This window comes from Carassius gibelio, chromosome A1 (genome assembly GCF_023724105.1).
Source record: "Carassius gibelio isolate Cgi1373 ecotype wild population from Czech Republic chromosome A1, carGib1.2-hapl.c, whole genome shotgun sequence".
In the NCBI taxonomy this organism is placed as follows: domain Eukaryota; kingdom Metazoa; phylum Chordata; class Actinopteri; order Cypriniformes; family Cyprinidae; genus Carassius; species Carassius gibelio.
In genome coordinates this window covers 37,826,498-37,832,212 of record NC_068371.1, presented here as the reverse complement: position 1 = coordinate 37,832,212, position 5,715 = coordinate 37,826,498, and positions in this window count along the sequence as shown.

Here is a 5,715-nt window from a genome sequence, read left to right as displayed (position 1 = left end):
AGTATGTGTTAACATTGCAAGATCATAATATATCTTATTGTATTCAAATAAACATATTTATTAAGTTCATATCGTCCAATATTGCATGATTGATTGAAGTATTTACATTTATTTAAAAAGTAAAGGGTTTTCTATTAATTGAATTGAATGAAGTCTTAATGCAACTTTATCCTTCACAATTCTTCCATTGCAAACACTTTAAAGCTCATTTGTCAAAACTGGCCATTTAAAATATAATCACAAATTCAGGATAGTATGATTAATGAGGCCTATTTTGTTCTTAATTACATTGCAACATGACAAGTAATGAAGACACATTTGGTATCAATGAGTTTTACTAAACAATAACATTTTTTTTTTTTTTACTGAAATGTCACATCTGATAGCTGGGTGGCCAACATACTTTGCATAATAATATATGCAAAGTATGTTGTACAAGTTTATATGTATAGCGCTTTTCACTATACAACTGCTGCAAAGCAACTTCACAGAAAATTAAGTTTCTATAATATTTAGTAGTAGCTTATCAGAAATGACTGTCTGTTAACGTACATATCGCAGAAATGTACAGAAAATTAAAGACGTAATCACAGACAACAGACAATGAACACTATTAACAACAAATATTATATGATGCAATCAAACTTATAGCAAAATTGGGTAGTTCTGTACTTTATGTTGTTTCAGGGGCATCATCTGAGGTCCTCTGAATGGTTGGCATCATCTCTTCTCAGGTGTTCTGGATTCAGAATGAAGCATGTGTAAATCCTAGTTACCATGGGAGGTAAATGCTTGGCAAAAACAGATAAACAAATACAGACATTATTAGTGTAGCTGGTGTTCCACCCAAGCAAAATTATGCAATTTTCGTCAGCTATAACCGCAGTACAAGATTATGAGATGCATTATTTGAATGCTTGGCTGAAGAGATTTGTCTTTACCCTAGATTTGAACAGAAAAAGTGTGTCTAAACCCTGAATGTTAATTTGGGAGCCAAATACAAAAAAGTTTTACCTCCTTTTTAGTGGACTTTGCTATCCTAGGTACCACCAGAAGTCCAGAGTTTTGCGACCTAAGGAAGCGTGATGGATTGTAGCATGGTAGAAGATTAGTTAAGTATGCAGGAGATAAATCATTAAGGGCCTTTTGGGTAAGTAATAATATTTTGGAACATGGGAAATATGATTTTCAAAAGACAAGTTACTGTCTAATATAACATAACACCCAGATTTTGACTGTAAATGGGCAGTCTAATGGTTAGAGAGTTGGACTTGACCCTGAAGGTCACAGGATCAAGTCTCAGTGCTGGCAAGAGTTGAAGGTTGGGGGAGTGAATGAACAGCGCTCTCATCCACTCTCAATACCCATAGCTGAAGTTCCCTTGAGCAAGGCACTGAACTCCCAATTGCTCCCCGGGGCGCTGGAAAAAATAGCTGTCCACTGCTCTGGGTGTGTGTTCACGGTGTGTGTGTGTGTGCTCTTGTTTTTGTGACATATCAGGACACAACTCTGTATAATGACATGGGTATGACACAGGTATTAATTACAAGGAGAGGATGACTTATGAGGACAGGGATAGGATGTTGATTGTTTCCAAAAACTGGATCTAAAGCATTTTTCACTTGTCTCTCAATAAAATTTACAATATCAATGAATTTAGCTCTATGTCCACTTCTTTCTTGCAGATCACATGCAGTATTCCTCCATTTTTTTTAGTTTGTAATGAAGTTTTTAAATGATACTCCGCATGTTAGATGGTAAGTCCAGTTCCCTCATATACATTACTTGTTCTGATAGGTTTGAACATCCTCAGAGAAACAAAGAGAATGATTGTAATAATTTTACATCTTCACCTTTAACGGATGTCCAGTTAAATATTTTTTCCATGTAAGCAGATGTATTCCACCTTCAGCTTGTATTCCATCATTAATGCATCCTGTGTCGATAGATTCCTTTGGCTGTATGTATGGATAACCAGCCTTAGACAGCCACTCCTTCACATCTTCAATAAATGCATGACATGATTTCATCTTCTCCTCAAAGTTTTTAGTTTTAGTGATAAGTATTTGTTCACTGTGTCTGTATTTTCATTTAATTCTATTAAGGCATGGATTTTATCCATAAACTTTTTAGCCTTTACCGCTTTGATTCCGGCCTCTCCACATCTGACATTTTGTTGCAAACTTATAGCCTAATTGTTTATTATATCAGTGAATTTTCACAATCGGGCAACAAGGCTAGCAAAAGAAGGCAATGTTTATTGAAACAACTTAGTTTTAGAAATCAAATCCTCTTCATCCAAACAAGGGCACACTGCACTGGCTTTATATTTTTTATGAATATAGACCACCCGATGCCTCGATAATTCAACAAGTGCACAGCCAATTAAAGCAGTCCAAGTTTTAGGTTCATGTAACTTTTCATGAAACCGTTTTCCCATAAGACATTTCTAGCAGTACATACCACCTGGAGATTTCTTAGCTCAGATCCGGCCTCTGTCTCATGCCAGCAGATACTCCATGAATGCTGATTAAAACAATGCATGCTGATTTTCAATCGGGTATCCCAATAATATCCGAAACGAATTCCAAGAATATTCTCACTTGGTAAAATCAGGTTCTGCGGTACAAGCCACCTCCTACTTCCTACCTATATTTACCTTAACCTGTGCCCACTACTGCCCTCAGGTGTCTAACTCAAACATTGTAGTTATTAAATTAACCAAAAATAAAAACTAAACATATAAATAAAAACAATTAACTAAACAAACAAACAAAATAATATTACCAGAATATATATTACTAATATGAGCAAAATCATAATAGTAAGCAAATTAATTAACAGAATTACCACTACCGAAAAAACTAATGTAGCTCAAATATATAAATAAATAATGTTCAGTTTCACATCAGTGTGTCATCACAAGTCGCAGGGTTTAATTTGGTTTTATTTATTTATTTATTTTATTGTATGTTCTAGCCGTGATTCCCATCCACTTCCATTATAAGACTGACAGTCTGCAATGGTTTGAGTTCAAAATCTCTGTCTGTGTTGTGTTGTGGTGGACTATATCTGTTTCAATATCAGTGTTTCAATATCAGTATTACAGGTGCTAATAAGACATGAAAGGGTCCGGGGAAGTCATGTCCTAGTGGTTAGAGTGTTTGATGACTCCTAATCCTAAAGTTTTGGTTTTGAGTCCCAGACCAGCAATACCACGACTGAGGGGCAATGCACGGAACCCCGTGTGTGCACTTTGGATGGGTGAAATGCAGAGCATGAATTCTGAGTATGGGTCACCATACTTGGTTGTATGTCACTCACTTTCACTTTCAAGAATATGTAGTCAGGATATTTAGACAAAAGCAGCATTTTACAGCAAATTCAAGCCTGCCATCTGCCATCTTTTTTTTTAAAGCCCAAGAGTAGGACATATGAGGGACAGAGAGTCAGCGAGTAACTGGGGCATGCTGACACATTTCTGCAATTTTGTATCAAAAGTGCAAGTAGTGAATGTAATAAATAATAACACTGCTGATTAATTTAAGGCTATGTTATGGTGATATGTTAAGCTGTCACTGGGGTAGTACCCTTTAAAAAGGTACGGATATGTACCAATCAGGTATTAATATGTACAATTTAGGTACCCTTTTGAAAAGGTACTGTCCCAGTGACAGCTTTTGTGCCTTTTTGATGGAGAGTGTAGAATATTTGCTCAGAAAAGTTGCAATGATAATTTTTCTTCAGAAAATTCTAATCTAAAACGATGTTCTTTCGTTGATTAGCAATAATAGTTGATTTATTTTCTGCATTAGTTCTTACAGTCTTCCAAGTCCACCTGCACTGTGCCAATTTCGCCAGTAGATGGCCCTTTTGCTCCCTGAATCTCTTTTAATCGAGCCATGTACGTGGGTATGTTGGTGGGTGGAGCAAAACAAATTTGACCAAAAAAGAAAATTAATATAGAAAGAAAATTAAGATACAGTTTATATGAGTATACTAATCATCAAGTTTTATATTCTTCTTATTCAGTATTTATTTATTTATTTTACTATTGAGATTTTGAATCCAGGAAGGAGGAAGAAAGCCTTTTTTTTATTTGATTTGAAATGTCAGTAAATGTCTGCATTGGAATTACTATAATAAATTTAAATTAAACACCTACATCCAGAATGAGAAAGAGAAAAACTCCACATCTATTGGACAATGGCTGCCATGGATGAAAGCAAATAACTATGCTGATTAACAATCTTTTCATGCTGTTATCCAGAATCCACTGATCATTTAAATTATTTTCTTAACAAGGCAAACATGATTCCACATTTATTTCTTTGCTACAGTTTAACTATAATTAGACTGTATAAGGCTTTTTCAAAAAAAATTTTAGCATATTTCATAATACAGTTTTTATCATAAAAATCATAAAAATAATCCATTCAGACCACCAAGTAAATGCAGTAGGTGGCACTACGCCTTTTAAACGCTTACTTGCATATATTTGTTTATCAAGAGACTATGAATAAATTATAGCATCACCTGATTTTTAACCCAAGGGTGGGATAAATATAGGATAGAATATGTGTTGGGTTAATTTTACCCAGCAAATTGGTTTATTTAACCCATAATGGGTTGATGTAACCCAGCTGATGGTCTGATTCATTTTAGAACTATAGCCTAATTATTTTATTTTTCATTTTTTTATTTTTTTAACTTTATATATGAAATTATATAAATTGTATATAAATTGTAAAACAAATGACAGGATTGGTGTTTTTTGTTTGCCTGTCATTTTGTTTTGTTTTTTGTTTGTTTGTTTTTTTGTTTTTTGTTTTTTTGATTACAAGCATCACTGAACAGTTTCTGTGAATATAGTGTTATATAATGGGTTAACTTCTACCACACCACACCCAAGGATTCATTTCTTAAACTTGATTGTAATGTCGGGAATGACAACAATTTCACTTATCTTGATTATCAAAGAGGGCTCTTAAGATAAAATGACTGTACTTATGCTATAGCCTACTTATTTACTAGCATAATTATAAATAAATAAATAATATTTTGGTTTTTTTCTATTATAACAAAACACATTTCAAGAAGATTCTTTAAAAACATTAATTGTCTCTTCGATAAAGTAGCCATAATTATAATATAAATATAAATATAATTTTCTGGAAGTTGTTGAGCTCGCTGAAACCCATCCGCACCCCACAGCCACAGAAATGTTCAATAGCCATAACGATTTTATCGAAAAAAAATCCAAATAGGTCGCAACTGAAAACAAATTACGTGAAACGAGCACAGCAGCAAATGTTACTGATCAGTCATCAAAAATACACATTAAACTATTGTGTATTGAAACATCAGAAGTTCCACCGATTTGTTTTTCAAGGTTTCTACTTTTGTTAAGAAACAAAAAACCACGTATCCTTTTATTTCAAATAGTTAAGCAGATTCAAATATAGCCTATTGTCCGTCTGAATTATTATTATAGGTCTAAAATACCTATATTGTATACTATCTTTCTTTCTTGTTATTGGTATTTTTGACCTGAAACCGTTAAATTTATTATGTGATCCGCAATGCTTATCGGCAGGAAAATAAATATGTAAGGGAACAGGTTCATTCTAAATATGCGCGTCTCGGCACTACGAGTTCAGTTGTTGAGTAGGGCTAGTGACGACTGAGGCGAAACATTCTCAAAAACGTCAAAGA